At 47.0% G+C, this 20055-nt stretch overlaps 1 protein-coding gene across 3 annotated transcripts in view; it reads right to left on the reverse strand.

Moving 5' to 3' along the window:
* The window catches only part of LOC140719398 (protein shisa-9-like), a 152369-nt gene that overhangs the window by 40971 nt on the left and 91343 nt on the right, over positions 1-20055 (reverse strand). The gene's annotated exons all lie outside the window — the stretch shown is intronic.

The raw sequence follows: 20055 nt of genomic DNA on the forward strand, positions 1-20055 counted from the left end.
TTGCTGCCTCACAGCCCCTGAAAACCAGGTTCAATCCTGAGCTTCTGCGCTCTCTGTCTGGAGTTTACACATTCTCCTGGTGGCCACCTGGTCTTCCTCGCACATCCCAAAGACAAAGTTCTCGCTCGAAGTAAGAATTCAATTTCAAAATGCTTCACATGTGCTGAACTTACCTAAGGAGGTCTGATGTTGCTGCAGTAAACAGCGGAAACCTGATTGGATGAGGACTAACCAATCAGGAGGGATAGATGACAGGGGTATAAATACCACCAGATTAGGCGTGCCCAGGCAGCATCCCTGATGAAGATGGCAGAGTTTGTCATCCAAATGTCGGTTAAAGTCTCCTGTAAAGTTTCTTGAGTGTAAGTCTCCTGTGCGGGGGCTGGATATTGGCAGGTCGGAGAACATTTACCAGACATAGGTTGACTGGACTGTTTGTCTCATATGGAAGGACTGAACAGGTAGTGTTTGTATCTACTGGAGAATCAGAGGGACCTTCATTAAAGCACGGAAGATCATGAGGGTCCATAACAGGGTGGCTGTGTAAAGGCTTAACAAGAAACAACACAACAGGCCCTTTAGCCCATCAACTCCATGTTAACCATCAGGCACACACTCACATTAATTTTACCCTTTTTTAATCTTCCCCCATCTGCATAACTGGTTCCCTCCCCTCCCCACCCCAAACCTGCCCAAGAGGCAATTAACAGCTAACTAACCCACCAAGCCACGCTTGTACTGACTGTCAACAGCTATTTGAGGCATCAAACAGACCAACACTTACATTTATGTAGCAGCCTTCAAATAGTTAAATGTCCCAGTGCACTGCATTGGAGCATTATCAGACATTGGCCTGATGAGGAATGTGAGGAGGTACTCAGACAGGCCTCCTGAGTGATAAAGGTCACCATTTGGGTCATGCCCTCTTCACATTTACTGCCATCAAGGAGGAGGTACAGGGGCCTGAAGACACACACAGTGTGTTAAGAACAGCTTTTTCTCCGCCACCATCTCTTCTTGTATGGTCCATTCACCTCTGAACACTACCTTACTATTCCTCTTTTGCACAAATATCTATTGTAACGTATAGTAATTCTTATGTCTTAAATTGTGCTCGTGCCACATAACAATAAATTTCACGGTATATGTCAATAATAATAAACCAGAGAAAAAAGTATTGGATACTGACAAGATGCTAAAATGGCCACCGTTGCCACAGCAACATCGGACCGCTTTAGGTAAGTTCAACACATGTGAAGCATTTTCAAATTGAAAAGGTGTGTAATCATAAGCACACCTTTTGGAAATCTTGAGTAACACACACAGATTGCTGGAGGAGCTCAGCAAGTCAGGCAGCAGTTATGGAGGGCAATAAACAATCAATGTTTCGGTCCAAGAGCCTCCACAGATGCTGCCTGACTTGCTGAGTTCCTCCAGCAACTTATCTGTGCTGCTAAAGGTGTGTAAAATATGGACACAGTTTGGGGCCCTCTGTTAATGCTGACACACTCCCAGGGATTCCCTGTAAACAGGGACACAGTCCTGGGGACCTCCTGGATCACTTGCACATATCTCTGACCAGTAATCAATACTGACACACTGCCTGGACTCACTGAGTGCCTGACACTGGGTGGAGAGGGGTATGTGGAGAGAGTGAAGTGCAGGATCCATGAAAATAGGTCAGCACAGACTCAATGGGCTGAAGGGCCTACTTCTACATGACTGAATCGTAAAACAGCTCCTTGGCTGATGCTGATGGATGTTACAGCTCTGGGACTGATAGAGGGGATTACCAATCAGACCGAATTAACACAGGCTGCTGTCGCCCCCTCTCCCACACTTGTACTCTGCTCGCGATCAAGAAAGCTCACCAAGGCCTCTACCTCCTCAGGAGGCTAAAGAAATCTGGCACATCACCGTCGACCCTTAGCAATTTTTATCGATGCACCACACAGAAATCATCCTATTCGGATCTACAATGGCCTGGTATGGCAACTGCACGTGACTGCAGAGAGTTGCAGGCGCCAGTCAGCACACAGGAACCAGCCTCCCCTCTGTGGGCTGTGTCCATACCTCTCGCTGCCTCAGTAGAGTAGCCAGCAGAATCAAAGGCCCCACCCAAACTGGCCATTCTCTCTCCACCCCTCTCCCATTGGGCAGAGGACTCAAAAGCCAGAAGGCTTTTCCCTGTCCAAATGCTGCCCCCACCACCAGGCTCAAGAAAGGCCTCTACCCCACTGTTCTACGACTGAATGAATCCCCCATACAAGATGGGCTCTTCAGCTTACAATCTACCTCATTGCGGCCTCGCATCTTGTCCTATGTGTAACAGAAGCAAAGCAATGCCGAGCCCAATACTGGGCAGTGGAGGGATGGGAACGCGGAAGCCAAGGTGGCAGAGAGAGAGAGAGAGATCCTGTTAGCCCCAGCCTCAGCGAGGAGTGTTACCTGGCCACGTTCGGTGCACAGTCTCCCTGGAGCAGAGGATAGGGAAGGAAGGGGGTGGGCTGACAATGGCTTGGTGAGTGAGGAAAATTGAGCAGGAAGGCTTCACGTTGAAATGCAGGGAGGTTGGCTAATTAGACTTGGGGCAGACTGATAAGGACCCGGCATTCTGACAAGGCCTATCAGGTATCGGTATTGAAATTGTCACATACCGAGAAACAGTGAAAAGTGTGTCTTGGATATTGTTCATACAGATCAGATCGTTACACGTTGAGGTAAATCAATAACAACTCAGAATAAAAGTGTAAATTGACCAAAAAGGTGCCATGCAGTTGAACAACAAAGTGCAAGGCTCTGCTCTTTTCCATAGACGCTGCCCGGCCTGCAGAGTTCCTCCAGCATCTTGTGTGTGCTGCTTTGCATTTCCAGCATCTGCAGATGTTCTCTTGTTTCTAAGTGCAAGATCATAATGAGGTAAACCGTCAGACCGAGAGTGCATCTTATTGTACAAAAGAAGTCCATTCAAGAGTCTGATAAAGTGGGGCAGAAGCTGTCCTCGAGCCTGGTGGCATGTGCTTTCAGGCTTTTGTATCTTCTGCCTGACAGGTGAGGGGAGAAGGGAGAATGTCCGGGATGGGGCGGGGTCTTTGTGCTGGAACATTCAGCCCCCAATGTTCGTCGGCCATTCCGAAGGAAGGCAGCCTTCCTCGGGGTAACAGTTATTACAGGAGCATCATTCATCCGCTGGTGTGAGGGTGAATGACAAGAGGCTCTCCCTAAGCCTCTCCAGGGAGACTCAGACCTCTGCAGCACCCTTGTCTGTGCCTAGCGGCAGCTCATTTGAAGTGAAGACACGGGGTTGGAGAAAAGGGCTAGTCAAGGCACGGGAAGGTTTCTGAGGTAACAAACTCAGCAGGTCAGGCGGCATCTGTGGAGGGGAATGAACAGTCAGCATTTTGGGCTGAGACCTTTCTCCGGGCCTGGAAAGGAAGGGGGACAGAAATCAGGATGAGAAGGTACGTGGAGAGGAGGAGGAGTACGGGCTGGCAGGTGGTAGGGGACACCAGTTGAGTGGGAGTGTGGGTGGCTGTCTGAGGGAGGGAGGCTGATGTGAGAAGCTGGGACCCCCACACTACCCAGGGTCATCCTCAGGGGCCCCCACTACCCAGGTCATGCTCTCTTCTCACTACTGCCATCATGTGGTGTATTGGCACCACGGGGATGGTGCCTGGGAGTCGGGAGAGTCTGAAGGCAGCAGACCGATGCTGCAGCACTCCAATGGTGATGTTGTGGTATGGTCGGTCTAGCGATCATCCCGGACTGCCAGATGGGAACGTTGTACAGATGTTATTGTTTGGTCAAAATGGTGCCAGATGTAGCTAGGAGTGTGCTGGAAAGCTTTCCAGATGTTTCGATGTAACCGGGCAGTGTGGGGGTAAAGGAATTCCTCGGAAGCCTTCATATACTGAAGAATTGTCAGCCGCTAACCACCGCAGTCGGGTATGGGGGGACCGTCAACGCCCAAGGTTTCCGCCAACTGGCTGACTACCCCAACTTGGGACCAGCAGGCCACTGTGAGCCGTCACAGCCAGCTTGCTGCTGCTCAGGGTGTCTCAGGATGATTCTGCACGGCAAGGTGACGTTCAGGCCCTCATGTCTGTTTCTGGATCCTCGAAAGAGCTCTGGGGGTGGTCTCGCTGATCTGGCCTTTTGCTGCTTAAGCATTTGGCCCAATTCCCCTTTTACACATTGTAGTTGATTCTCCACCAGCGGCCCCTCCCGGCTAGGTGCTCCAGATTGCGAGAACTCACAACATCTCCCCCCACCACCTACGCCTGCCCTGCCGCTAGTAATCTGTGTGTCTGGTTACTGATTTGCGTTCGGTGCATAATTATAAACCTCTTCATCAGCTTCACCAAGCTGAAGCACAGCCCCATACACTGTCACCCACAGTTCCAGCAGCCCGTGGTTGAACCTGACCTGACGCTGTCTGCATGTTCCCCTGTGACCATGTGGATTTCCCCTGGGTGCTCCGGTTTTGTCCCACTTCCCAAAGATGTGTGGGCTGGGAGGTTAATTATCATTGTTTTTGACCCCGAGGACCTTTACTCCTTGGAGGGTAGGAATCAGAATCAGGTTCAATATCACCAACATATGCCGAGGAATTTATTGTCTTTGTGGCAACAGTACAATGCAATACGTAATAATAGGGGATAAAAATTAAAATAAAATAGTTAAATAGGGAGTGGAAAAATAGAAATCAAAAAGTAGTGAGGTGGTGTTCGTGGGTTCGAAGTCCATTCAGAAATCGGATGGCAGAGGGGAAGAAGCTGTCCCTGAATCGTTGAGTGCTCCTGTACCTCCTTCCTGCTGGTAGAAATGTGGGATGATCTCACAGAGGTTTATAAGGTCATGAGAACAATAGTTAGGATGAGCAGTCTATTTTCCAGGGTTGGGGAATCGGGAACTAGAGGGCATAGTTTTGTCAGAGGTGAAAGGGGCAACTTTTTTTTTTACACAGCGGTGGTCGATGTATGGACCACCGGCCGGAGGAACTAGCTGAGACAGGTTCATATGTGGACGGGTACATGGGTGACCAGAATGGGCCAAGTGCTGAGAGATGGGATGCGTTGCAATATACATCTTGGTCAGCTTGGGCAAGAATTGGCCAGAGGGCCATTCGTTCGTGTTGTATAACATTGTGGCTTTTATGGGTAGTGATGGAATCTGGGTAGGGTTGATGGGAACTGGGACAGAATCATTTACAGGGGATATGAGTGGGGAATGGGATTGCACTGAGAGTCAATGGGCTGAGTGGCCTCTTTCAAATAAGAGATTGTGAGACCATACACAGCATTGTGCCCTGCAATCTCTGCAAACTTTGGCTGTGTCTGAACCCCACACGACTCTACCACAGAGTTTCACCTTCCCATCCAGGGAGCAGAAACTGAGGGGAGATCTGACAGAGGTTTACAAAATTATGAGAGGCACAGAGAGAGTGGACAGGGAGTATCTGTTTCCCAGGGTTGAAATGTCTAATACCAGAGGCATGCTTTGAAGGTGAGAGGGGGGTAGGTTCAAGGGGGGTGTGAGGGGTGAGTTTTTTACTCAGAGTGGTGGATGTCTGGAATGTGCTGCCTGGTATAGTGGCAGAGGCAAATACATTAGAGGCTTCTGAAAGACATTTGGATAGGCACGTGGACATGAGGAAGATGGAGGGATATTGACATGGTGTAGGTAGGAGGGACTAGTGTTTGGGTGTTTTTGATTTGCTCTTTAGCTGGTTCAGTACAACATTGTGGGCCAAATGGCCTGTTCCTGTGCTGTTCTTCTCTAGGTAGACCTGTTCCTTTATAATTTAAGGCACAGGCGCCAGAATGAAGCAACAACTTAGTGATTTATAGACCTTCAGCAAGATTCAGAGAAGTGAAGTGTGTTTTGTTGTCAGTGACTGGGCAATATACAATCAATGCATCTGCATTCAAAGTGGGCATTCAGAGCTGCATTTATATAGCACCCGCTTCAACCTGAAGATACTCCAAAGTGGTCACAGCTAGTGGGATTGCTGGAGGTGTGATCATGGCAATGACACTGGGGACTTTACAGATGTCTGGGTTCAGGGTACACACTGGAATTCTGAGGGACCTGCTGCAGGACAGGGGTATCTGTGAACAGCTGGAGCCTTGAGATGAGGCCCTGCCAATCTCCCAGATGGAGATCATTGCAAAGAGAAGAAAGAAGTGCCCCTGCTGGCATGGCCCACATTTATCGCTCACACGTCGACCGGTCTCTGCTATCTCCCCACGCTGAGAAAACCTGCATGACAAGCAGTGGCCGCACTTCAAAACCCATCACCCACTCAAACATGCGACGCTAATGCAGGCTCTCCCTTCTCCCCGGCTGAGTAAACTGGGCACCGGGTGACGCTTTGACATGCAAAAGCTCCGTCATTTATAACGAACAACAGCAGCCCAATCGAGACAACAGCGAACCCACTTAAATGCGAACCAAAATCTCCTGCAGGATAAATAATTCATCCCGGTGATTGGAACAAGCCTCCAAACACTCATAACACTGGCGCAAGCCAAATTACTGGAGAGGAACTGGCAGGAGTCGTAAAAGCCCGATTAATCAGCACACTCGAGTGAGCAGTCCACAGGTACCACTTAAAAAGACTGATCAAAAACACAGCTACATTTCCCAATAAACGCCGGGTCCGTCCCTGAGCAAACATAACGCATGACAGGTGCATGGAATTAATTTCACCTCCATGGAGCAGAGCAGGCTTCTGAAATGGCAGACAGGGAAATGACCCGGTCTTTCTTATTTTGGGAACACTAACCCGTAACTGAGGAACATCTGTAAACTCAGACACTCTTCCAGAGACACTTCCAAAATAACGACAGAGTCCTGGGTGAAAATGGCCATCCGGGGAGCTTCTTTGTATATTAAACCACTCACAGGATTGAAGGCGGATTCCAAAGGCACTTCCAAATGCTGAATCATTCCTTGGTGTTTATTATTTTATGATTTAAATTTTATTGAATTCTTTTACAAATTTTCCCCGAAACCTTGAGTCAGTGTTGAAATTATGTACATTATAGCTTACAAAACATAAAATTATCCATAAAATAAAAAACATGGCAGAAATAAATATCAATATAACAACCATGTATGTCTATTTAGACCTCTAATAACAGAAAAGACTGCCATTCAGCAATATGCTTTACCACTATTCCTACACCCACCCCCCCCGAAACCTAAATATCTAAATTGTTCCCCCAGGACAACATCACCTGACTGTGCGGGTGATGCCTCCCTCCCAGATGCGCTGAATAACTTTTACGCCCGTTTTGAAGCGGAAAATGACGTGGCGGCAAGGAAATCCACCCCTCCTACAAATGACCAGGTGCTGTGTCTCACCATGGCCGATGTGAGAAGAACCCTGTGCAGGGTCATCCCACGGAAGGTTGCTGGACCAGACAATATTCCTGGTAGAGTGATCAGAGGATGTGCAGACCAGCTAGCAGATGTTCTCACTGACATCTTCAACATCTCCCTGAGCAGCGCCACCGTTCCAATGTGCTTCAAGGCCGCCGCCATCGTCCCCGTGCCGAAGAAGTCTTCTGTGTCCTGCCTAAATGACTACCGTCCCGTTGCACTCAACGTCCATCATCATGAAGTGTTTCGAGAGGCTCGTCATGAGGCATATCAAGACCCTGCTGCCCCCCCTCACTGGACTCCCTGCAGTTTGTGTACCGTCCCAACCGCTCAACAGATGATGCCATTGCCACCACCCTCCACCTGGCCCTAACCCACCTGGACAAAGAAGACACGTACGTTCGGATGCTGTTCATAAACTTCAGTTCAGCATTCAACACCATCATCCCCCAGAAACTGATTGGAAAGCTGAGCCTACTGGGCCTGAACACCTTCCTCTGCAACTGGATCCTAGACTTCCTGACTGGGAGACCTCAGTCAGTCCGGATCGGGAGCAGCACCTCCAACACCATCACACTGAGCACGGGGCCTCCCCAGGGCTGTGTGCTCAGTCCACTGCTGTTCACTCTGCTGGCCCATGACTGTGCTGCAACACACAGCTCAAACCACATCATCAAGTTCGCTGATGACACGACCGTGGTGGGTCCCATCAGCAAGAACGACGAGTCAGCTTACAGAGAGGAGGTGCAGCGGCTAACGGACCGGTGCAGAGCCAACAACCTGTCTCTGAATGTGAACAAAACAAAAGAGATGGTTGTTGACTCCCCACTGAACATTGACGGCTCCTTGGTAGAGATCGTTAAGAGCACCAAATTTCTTGGTGTTCACCTGGCGGAGAATCTCACCTGGTACCTCAACACCAGCTCCATAGCAAAGAAAGCCCAGCAGCGTCTCTACTTTCTGCGAAGGCTGAGGAAAGTCCATCTTCCACCCCCCCATCCTCATCACATTCTACAGGGGTTGTATTGAGAGCATCCTGAGCAGCTGCTTCACTGCCTGGTTCGGAAATTGCACCATCTTGGATCGCAAGACCCTGCAGCGGATAGTGAGGTCAGCTGAGAAGATCATCGGGGTCTCTCTTCCCGCCATTACGGACATTTACACTACACTCTGCATCCACAAAGCAAACAGCATTATGAAGGACCCCACACACCCCTCATACAAACTCTTCTCCCTCCTGCCTTCTGGGAAAAGACACCAAAGCATTCGGGCTCTCACAACCAGACTGTGTAACAGTTTCTTCCCACAAGCTATCAGACTCCTCAATACCCAGAGCCTGGACTGACACCTTACTGCTATTGTCCTGTTTATTATTTATTGTAATGCCTGCACTGATTTTGTGCACTTTATGCAGTCCAGTGTAGGTCTGTAGTGTAGTGTAGCTTTCTCTCTGTTGCTTTTTTTTACGTAGTTCAGTCTAGTTTTTGTACTGTGTCATGTAACACCATGGTCCTGAAAAAAATGTTGTCTCATTTTTACTATGTACTGTACCAGCAGTTATGGTCGAAATGACAATAAAAGTGACTTGATTTGACTTGAAATATTTGCCTCATTTTTGTGTATAGATGTCCAGTCTATCAAACTGTTTGTAAAACATGAGTTCAAAAGCTGCCACTTTGACTATTTCTGTGACCCACTCCTGAAACTATGGTCCCCCCAAGTTCCTCCAACCTCTAAGTATAATGTGTCTTCCTACCATTATACTTGTCTGGATCCAATTTTGAGAGTGTTTATCCCCAAGTAACCCAAGTGTGTCTCCCAAGACAAAAGGTCTGGGGCAGAAAGGGAGTTGATACCTGAAACTTCACCAATATATTTATGTATCATAATCCAAAATTCTTGAATTCTGGGACAGGACCAGAGAGCATGTACTAAGTCCCCTTTATCCACCTCACAGCACCAGCATTCAGGGGTGTTTTCAACACTAATCTATGTAACGTTGCTGGAGTCCAATAGAAACAGTGTAGGATCTTAAACTGAATAAGGTGCAGCCTCAGGTCTCATGACATTATTTTGACATTTTTGCAAATTTTGTCCCACTCTTTTGTCTCAAAAGTCACACTCAGGTCTTTTTCCCATGCTCTTTTAAGACCCAACAGAATTTTGTCCCCAGAAATTAGTGTTAAAGCTGAATAATAAGTTGAGGCTTTGTGACCTTTACCATCTGCAGCCAGTACAGTAGACAGTATCGCAGCAACTTGTGGGGGTTGCTGTGTAGAACCAAAAGTTGCATGTAGCAAATGACACAGTTGAAGGTATCTCCAAAATTGTGACCTAGAGATATCATACTGTTGGGTTAATTGAGTAAAAGATTTTAAACTATCACCATTATAAAGGTTTCCCAATTTAATTACATCTTTCCCTTGCCATTCCCTCTAGAAGAAAGGGGACTTATCAATGCACAACTTTGGGTTCATCCAGATACCCGAGGCTTCATTCAAATATGGATTAAATTTAAATAATTTGGCTATGTTATTCCAGAACAAATGCATATGCAATATAATTGGGTGAGACCTTGCCTCAGGAGGTGACTTGATAGACAAACATTGTAACGGAGGGATGGGAGGAGGAGCAGAGCACTCAATACGATACCAAGGGGGCGCTCTCTCCAGAGAGAGAGACCAATGTGCTAAATCTTTAAGAGTAAAGGCATAGTAATAATATATTAACTTTGGCAAACCTAAGCCCCCCCCCCCCCCTTTCAACTGGCAATTGTAATTTCTTAAAGTTTAAGCGTGGGCATTTACCATTCCAAATAAAAGCCTTAATTATTTTATCAAATTGCTTAAAATATGTTAATAGGATTTGAACTGGTAACGATTGGAGCAGATAATTAACCTCTGGAATGCTATTCACCTTCAAGGCATTTACTTTTCCCAACATTGACAAATACAATGATGACCATCTGTCTACATCACATGAAATTCTCTGCAATAATGGATCAAAATTTACCTTTACTAAATCCTTCAGCTGAGGGGGAAAGTTAATATCTAAATATCGTATACCCTTCTCTGGCCAGTGAAATTGGCCTGAGTAAAAAGCAGATTCAGGGCAATATGCAGTCAACGGTAGTGCTTCTGATTTTGTCCAATTAACCTTATAACCTGAGAATCTAGAGTAAGACTTTATAATGTTAAAAAGACATGGCACGGACCGACAAATAATAAAATATCATCCGCATAAAGCATCAGTTTATGAACCTGTCCTCCCACAGATACCCCTATAAAGTTCTCATTCTCTCCGATAGCTGCTGCCAGAGACTCCAAAGCTAGACAGAACAACACTGGGGAAAGTGGGGAACCCTGTCAGGTACCCCTTCTAAGAGAGAAGTAAGGTGAAATGTAATCACTAATTTGAAGGGCTGCTTCGGAGTTATTATATAACAGCTTGGTATTTATAAACTCGAGAGATTCTTTGGATGCTGGAAATCCAACGCGCACAAAACGCTGGAGGAACTCAGCCGGTCAGGCAGCATCTATGGAAATGAATAAACAATCTCCGTCTCGGCCCGAAACGCCAACTGCTTATTCTTTTCCGTAGATGCTGCCTCCTCCAGGAGGGCCACAGCCTAGTTGGGGTTCGGGGGCTTGCGTGCCTCAGTGACCCGGAGAGCTATGCTGGCCTTTATGCTTTGGCTCTTGATAGGGTCACCCACGCCAAACAGGTCAAAGGCTAGAGGTCAGACTAAGAGTGTTCCATCAGTTTGGGGGTTCAGTTCAGAGCCAACAACTCTAACTGGTAAACAAAGAATCCTTCTACATTTGAGTGGCCAAGGACAGAAATGGAGGACCTTAGTTGCTGCCCTAAACACCAGCGGTGTAGCAGGCTGGAAGTAAGTGTAAATACTGCATGACCTGCTGAGTTCCTCATTGGTGTTTATCTGATGTCCAAAAGCTGTCTAAATACTCACATGTTCCCTGTAAATACTGACTACTCCCAGGCACATCCTGTAAACACAGACACACTAAGCAACTGGAATGAAATCAGTCCATTGAGGAATGCAGAGTGTATAGAAGCGGGCTTCAAAAAGAAATTACAAGAGCAAAAGGAGGTGAAATATCCTTGGTAGGTAACGTAGAACATGGAAATCTAGAGCACATTACAGGCCCTTCGGCCCACAATGTTGTGCTGCCTAAGTAATCTACTCTAGAAACTGCCTAGAATTTCCCAAGCACATAGCCCTCTATTTTTCTAAGCTCCATATACCCATCTAAGAGGCTCTTAAAAGACCCTATCGTATCCACTTCCACCACCACCGCCGGCAGTACATTCCTCGTACTCACCACTCTCTGTGTGAAAAATTTACCCCTGACATCCCCTCGGTATCTATTTCCAAGCACCTTAAAACTGTGCCCCCCTCATGTTAGGAAAAATCCTCTGGCTATCCACACGATCAATGCCCCCATCATCTTAAAGGTAAGAGTAAGGAGAATCCTTCTAAAAGTATGTTAGAGAAAGAGGATAGGTAGAAAAATAGTGGGTTCTGCTGAGGTTTCTTTGCTTTGTGGCTGCCTGTCAGGAGCCAAACCTCAAGGTTGTATAATGTATACATACTTTGATAATAAATGTGCTTCGAACTTTGGAATCCATCAGGAAGGGACGAGGTTGTAGCTACCACTCCCCTTCCCTCCATCTTCTTATTCTGGGTTCTGCCCCTTTCTTGTTCGGTCCTGATGAAGGGTCTTGGCCTGAAATATCAACCATTTACTTTCCTCCATGGATGCTGTCCGACTTGCTGTGTTCCTCCAGGTGTGTGTGTGTGTGTGTGTGTGTGTGTGTGTGTGTGTGTGTGTGTGTGTGTGTGTGTGTGTGTGTGTGTGTGTGTGTGTGTGTGTGTGTGTGTGTGTGTGTGTGTGTGTGTGTGTGTGTGTGTGTGTGTGTGTGTGTGTGTGTGTGTGTGTGGCTGTCCAGACTGAATGCTTGCAACTCTGTATTCTGCAGGATGTGAAGGTTACTGAATTCAGGGAGGGTTACGTGATAGCCTGGAGCATGACAGTATTAAGAATCTGGAGATGTCAGATGTTCGGAGGGATCAGAATGGATAAACACCCAGGGATGTTTGAGATCTATCACAAGCTGCTGTGGGAAGCAAAGCAGGAGATTGCTGAGACCCTGTCAGAGGTTTTTTGCATCTTTGCTGCCCACAGGTAAGCTGGAGGTTAGTATATGGTATTAGGCTGGATCAGAAATTTAGTGACATGGGATACAATATAAGCCACTAACTGGATCCAGAACTGGCTTGGTGATAAGAGGCAAACAGCAAGACCTAAAGGATGTTTTCCTGACTGAAGATCAAAGTTGAGTCTTTTGTCATATGCACAGCACATGTACGCACACATGAAATGCAACGGCATCACATGCACGCAGCTCGTAAACATAAGTTGTACGCCAGCTTTTACAAGGACAAACACAATGAGAGCAAAATAACGACAAAATTGATTGTAATGAGAAAGGATCAGAGTGCTGTTAAACTGTAGTGGTGAATAGGATTCTGACGGTAGGTTCAAGACCGAATTGTTGAAGGGAAGCAGCTGCCCTCGAACCCGGTGCTGTGGGAGTTCAGGCTTCTGAACCCCCTGCCTGATGGTAGCTGTGAAAAAGTGGCTCCAAGAAGAAAAGTCAACACACACAAAATGCTGGAGGAACTCAGCAGGACAGGCATCATCTATGGAAATGAATAGACAGTCAACATTTCGGGTCAAGACGCTTTTCGGTGTTGGCAGAAGCAAGAATAAGAAGGTGGGGGGAGAAGGGACAGGTACAATCTGGCAGCGAGGGCCCTGTCCCATCCTGATTCCTTGCTGATGAAGTCCACTCGTTTTCTGCCTACCTTCTTCCTCTCACATTTTTTATAGAATCTAAGGATTCTCCTTACTCTTACCTTCTCATCTCCTTTTGCTCTTCTAATTTCTGTTTGAAGCCCACTTCTATTTACTCTGTGCTCCTCAATGGACTGATTTAATTCCAGTTGCTTAGAGTGCCTGTGCACACAGGGCAGGCCTGGGAGAGGCCAGCATTTACAAGGACCATGTGAGTATTTTAGAGGGCTTTGGAGATCAGATGGCAATACCAAGGGAGGAACTCAGCAGGTTAGGCAGCATCTATGGAACCAGAAGAAGGGTCTCGGCCCAAAATGTCGACCGTTTACTCTTTTTCCTAGGTGCTGTCTGGCCTGCTGAGTTCCTCCAGCATTTCGTGTGTGTTGCTTTTGGATTTCCTGCATCTACAGATTTTCTTCTGTTAAAGAAAAGTCGATACCTAGTAGTGCACCGTTGGGATCAGTGCTGGGAAATTAGTTATTTGTGATATATATTAACAACTTAGGTGTGAATTTAGGCAGAATGATTAGTAAAATTGTGAATGACGTGAAGATTGCTGGTAGTCTGGATAGCGAGGTAGGTTATCTAAGGCTACAGCGAGTGGAAAATTGGGCAGAACTTTGGCAGATGGAATTTGATCTCAGCAGGTGTGAGGCACTGTGTTTTGGGGAACAGAATGGGGGTGGGAATGGGGGCAGGAAGGAATGATGATAAACAGGAAGGTCAAGGAATCCAAGTCACAGTTCCCTCAAAGTGGCAGCACAGAGCTATAGGGCACTAAATGAAGGCATTTGGCATGGCTCGGCTGTAGAATGGAAGGATTGGGATGTCATGATGTAACTGTTGTAGACAAGAGAAAATCTGCAGTTGCTGGAAATCCAGGCAATACACACAAAATGCTGGAGGAACTCAGCAGGCCAGGCAGCATCTTTGGGAAAGAGTACAGTCGACGTTTTGGGCGGAAACTCTTCAGCAGGACTATAACTATGTTATAGACTGTACTTGGGAGTATGCAGCAGTTCCGATCAGCGTACTGTGATTCTGCCAGAGAGACCGCAGAGGAGGTTCACCAGAATGGTGCCTGGATTGAAGGAGTTCAGTTAAGTAGAGAGACTGGAGAGACTGGGCTGATATCCTTTGGAGCAAAGGAGACTGAAGGGTCTCAGCCCGAAATGTCAACTGTACTCTTTTCCACAGATGCTGCCTGGCCTGCTGAGTTCCTCCAGCATTCTGAGTGTGTTGCTTGGATTTCCAGCGTTTGCAGATTTACTGGTGTTTGTGACAGGACTGAAGGGTGACTTGGTTAAGGAGTATAATACTATGGCAAGCGCAGGATATCTAGACACTCAGCATTTTTCCCACTGCAGGGACATCAAAAATGAGAAGGCACAGGTTTGAGGGAACAATTTTAAAGGTAGTTTGGCATTTTTTTGTTACAAAGAGAACGATCGATATTTGGAATAAGCTTCCAGAAAAGGTGCTGGGTTCAGGAACATTTACTATGTTGAAGGAGTTTTCAGTCAGGAACTCAAAAACATAAGCAATAGGGGGGATATGGTACTAAAGAGGGCAAATTGGACTAGTATTGATGGGCAGAAAAGCCGGGATGGAACTGGGGGACTGAATGGCATGTTTTGTAATGTACCATTTGAGGTAGTCTCTGAAAATTCTGACACATCCTGGGACCCCGGGAAACTGATACACTCCTGTGAACTGTTCAAATACTGAAACGATCCCAGGAAACTGCTGAAGATGTCCTGAGTGATGCTCCTCAACAACCAGGAAATGGTCAAGGACCGATGCCTCAGAAAGGCAGCATCCATCATTAAGCACCCCCATCACCCAGGACATGCCTTGCTCTCAATGCTACCGTCAGGAAGGAGGTACAGGAGCCTGAAGGCACACACTCAGTGATTCAGGAACAGCTTCTTCCCCTCTGCTATCAGATAACTGAACGGGCAATGAACCCATGAACACTACTTCACTACTCTTCTCTTTTTGCATAATTATTTAATTTAATTTTTTAAATACACACACACACACTCACACACACACACTCACACACACACACACACACACACACACACACACACACACACACACACACACACACACACACACACACACACACACACACACAACTTTATTTACTGCAACTTAGAGCTTATTTATCATATTGTAATGTAAACAGCAAATTTCACGACACTGATACACTCCCCAGATCACCCTGTAATTACTAACGTACTCCCTGGCCCTCTGTAAATACTGACACACTCATTGCGCTCCCAGTAAATACTGACGCACTCCCTGGCCCTCTGTAAATACTGACACACTCATTGCGCTCCCAGTAAATACTGACGCACTCCCTGGCCCTCTGTAAATACTGACACACTCATTGCGCTCCCAGTAAATACTGACGCACTCCCTGGCCCTCTGTAAATACTGACACACTCATTGCGCTCCCAGTAAATACTGACGCACTCCCTGGCCCTCTGTAAATACTGACACACTCCCTGGCTCTCCCAGTAAATTCAGACACGCTCTCTGATTCCCCCTCTAAATACAAACAGAATCCCAGGCACCCCAGTAAGTAGCAGGAGTGAGTGCCATTGGTATTACAAAGGAAAAAATGCTAGACAAACTCAATGGCCTTAAGGAAGATAAGTCACCTGGACCAGATGGACTACATCCCAGAGTCCTGAGAGAGGTTGTTGAAAAGATAACGGATGCGTTGGTCATGATCTTTCAAGAATCACTTGATTCTGGTATGGTCCTGGAGGACTGGAAGATTGCAAATGTCACTCCACTCTTTAGAAAGGGAGGATGGCAATAGAAAGGAAATTCTAGGCCAGTTAGCCTAATCTCAGCGGCTGGGAAAGCGTTGGAGTCTATTAAGAATGAGGTTTCGAGGAACTTGGAGACTAATGATAAAATAAGTCAAAGTCACCATGGTTTTTGTCAAGGGAAATCTTGCCTGACAAATCTGTTAGAGATCTTTGAGGAAGTAAAAAGCAGGGTGGACAAAGGAGAAGCAGTGGATGTCATTTACTTGGATTTTCAGAAGGCGTACGATAAGGTGCCACGCATGGGGCTGCTTAACAAGATAAAATCCAATGGCGTTACAGAAAAGATACTGGCATGGATAGCAGAATGGCTGACAGGCAGGAGGTAGCGAGTGGGAATAAAGGGAGCCTTTTCTGGTTGACTGCTGGTGATTGGTGGTGTTCCTTAGGGATCAGTATTGGGACTGCTACTTTTCACGTTGTTTGTCAATGGCTTAGATTATGAAATTGATGACTTTGTGGCAAAGTTTGTGGATGATACGAAGATAGGTGGAGGGGTTGGTAGTGCTGAGGAAGCAATGCGATTGCAGCAGGATTTGGACAAATTGGAAGAACGGGCAAAAAAGTGACAGATGGAATACAGTATCGGGAAATGTATGATAATAAATTTTGGTAATAAGGAACAATAATGTGGATATTATCTAAATGGGGAGAAAATTCAAACATCAGAGGTGCAGCGAGTCCTTGTGCAAGACTCCCAGCAGGTTAATTTGCAGGTTGAGTCTGTGGTAAAGAAGGTAAGTGCAAAGATCACATTTACTTCAATGGGAACAGAATATAAAAGCAAGGAGATAATGCTAAGGCTGCACTGGGAGTATTGTCAGCAGTTTTTGGCCTCATACCTCAGAAAGGATGTGTTGCCATTGGAGAGAAGGTTCATAAAGATGATTCCAGGAATGAAGGGGTTAACATCTAAGGAGCGTTTGGCAGCTTTGGGCCTGAACTCACTGGAATTTAGAAGAAAGTGGGGGTGGGGGGGGGAGGGGGATCTCATTGAAACCTACCAAATGTTGAAAGGACTAGATAGGGTGGATGTGAAGAAGATGTTTCCTATGGTGGGGGTTTCCAGAATTAGAAATTGCAGCCTCAAAATTGAGGGGTGACCCTTTAAAACAGAGGTAAGGAGGAATTCTTTGAGCCAGAGAGTAGTAAACCTGTGGAATGCTCTGCCACAGACTGTGGCGGAGGCCAAGTCTGTGCTTACGTTTAAGGCAGAAGTTGATCGTTTCCTGATCAGTCAGGGCATCAAAGGATATGGTGAGAAGGCAGGTGTGTGGGGTTGAGTGGGATCCAGGATGATGGAATGGGAGAGTGGACTCAAAGGGCTGAATGGACTAATTGTGTTCCTATGTCTTATGGTCTTAAGTACTGACACACTCCTTGGTCTCCCTGTAAATACTGATGAAACTGCCTGTGTCTACCATATTCCCTCGATCTCCCTGTAAATACTGACACACTCCCTGGATCTCCCTGTAAATACTGACACACTCCCTGGATCTCCCTGTAAATACTGACACACTCCCTGGTCCCCCTGTAAATACTGACACACTCCCTGGTCCCCCTGTAAATAACTGTAAATACTGATGAAACTGCCTGTGTCTACCATATTCCCTCGATCTCCCTGTAAATACTGACACACTCCCTGGATCTCCCTGTAAATACTGACACACTCCCTGGATCTCCCTGTAAATACTGACACACTCCCTGGTCCCCCTGTAAATACTGACACACTCCCTGGTCCCCCTGTAAATAACTGTAAATACTGATGAAACTGCCTGTGTCTACCATATTCCCTCGATCTCCCTGTAAATACTGACACACTCCCTGGATCTCCCTGTAAATACTGACACACTCCCTGGATCTCCCTGTAAATACTGACACACTCCCTGGTCCCCCTGTAAATACTGACACACTCCCTGGTCCCCCTGTAAATAACTGTAAATACTGATGAAACTGCCTGTGTCTACCATATTCCCTCGATCTCCCTGTAAATACTGACACACTCCCTGGATCTCCCTGTAAATACTGACACACTCCCTGGATCTCCCTGTAAATACTGACACACTCCCTGGTCCCCCTGTAAATACTGACACACTCCCTGGTCCCCCTGTAAATACTAACACACTCCCTGGTCCCCCTGTAAATAACTGTAAATACTGATGAAACTGCCTGTGTCTACCATATTCCCTCGATCTCCCTGTAAATACTGACACACTCCCTGGATCTCCCTGTAAATACTGACACACTCCCTGGTCCCCCTGTAAATACTGACACACTCCCTGGTCCCCCTGTAAATACTGACACACTCCCTGGTCCCCCTGTAAATAACTGTAAATACTGATGAAACTGCCTGTGTCTACCATATTCCCTCGATCTCCCTGTAAATACTGACACACTCCCTGGTCCCCCTGTAAATACTAACACACTCCCTGGTCCCCCTGTAAATAACTGTAAATACTGATGAAACTGCCTGTGTCTACCATATTCCCTCGATCTCCCTGTAAATACTGACACACTCCCTGGTCCCCCTGTAAATACTGATGAAACTGCCTGTGTCTACCATATTCCCTCGATCTCCCTGTAAATACTGACACACTCCCTGGTCCCCCTGTAAATAACTGTAAATACTGATGAAACTGCCTGTGTCTACCATATTCCCTCGATCTCCCTGTAAATACTGACACACTCCCTGGATCTCCCTGTAAATACTAACACACTCCCTGGTCCCCCTGTAAATAACTGTAAATACTGACACACAACTGCTCCCGTGTAAATTCTAACACACTCGTGTCTCCCTGAAAATATTGAGAATCTCCCTGGTCCTCTGTAAATACTGACACACCCCCTGAGTCCCCAGTAAATACTGACACCCCCCCCTGGGTGCCCAGTAAATACTGACACACCCCCTGGGTGCCCAGTAAATACTTATACACCCCTTGGGTCCGTCTCTAAAAGCTGACACTATCCCTGGGTCCCCCCGTAAGTACTGACACTCTCCCCAGGACCTGTTGTAAATACGGACACATGCCCTGGTAACGCTCTGTAAATGCTGACACACTTCGCGGGGTTCCCCTAGGAATACTGACAACACGCCTCATGACTCCCTGTAAGCACCCACACACTCCTTCAGGCCCACACTTCGGCTGATCCTGTAATTACTCATCTGACTCCCCGTGAGCTGCAGCGTCGGGGTACCCTGCCCTGACTGAGGTGGACCGAGTTTTGTCTGTGCCGGACGTAGCAGACCTCGTTCCACCAGCCGCCTCCGGTCTGAGTACTGGCCACAGGCCCGGCCCAGCACTCTGTCCACCCGAGGAGTGACCCCCAAACACATTTATGAGTGAGCCTCGTATTGTCTGATATCCTGTGCACTGACAGCAGCAAGTCACTGGCCGAAGAGCATCTCGTTGTAACGTGGTGAAGCTGGATGGCGGGTCGCTGCCCGCATACTCTCTCTGCTACCCTTTCTCTAGTCCTGACACACAGGCACCTTCTTTGGAAACATCGAGGAGACCTTCAAAAGGCGATGGCTTAAGAAGGCGGCGTCCATCATTAAGGACCCCCGATAGGCAGGACGTGCCCCCTTCTCATCAAGCAGGAGGTACAGGAGCCTGAAGACGCACACTCAACATAATAGAAACAGCTCCTTCCCGTCCACCATCAGAGTTCTGAACGCACACTACCTCGCTATCGCTTTGCTCTCTTTATGCACTGTTTTAAATTTAATTTTAGTACCTATTTCTTATTGTAATTTATGGATTTTTATCGTTGTGTATTGCAATGTACTGCTGCTGAGAATATGCCGGTGATATTAAATCTGTTTCCGATTCAGTGTACCTTCATGGCGCTCCATCAGAGTGACACATCGAGATCCCATTGACGAAAGCGGGCTGGTTTTCAGCATTTAACATGCCGGCACCGCGGGCGACCTCAATGAGATGGCGACA

The sequence above is a fragment of the Hemitrygon akajei genome, chromosome 31 (genome assembly GCF_048418815.1).
Source record: "Hemitrygon akajei chromosome 31, sHemAka1.3, whole genome shotgun sequence".
In the NCBI taxonomy this organism is placed as follows: domain Eukaryota; kingdom Metazoa; phylum Chordata; class Chondrichthyes; order Myliobatiformes; family Dasyatidae; genus Hemitrygon; species Hemitrygon akajei.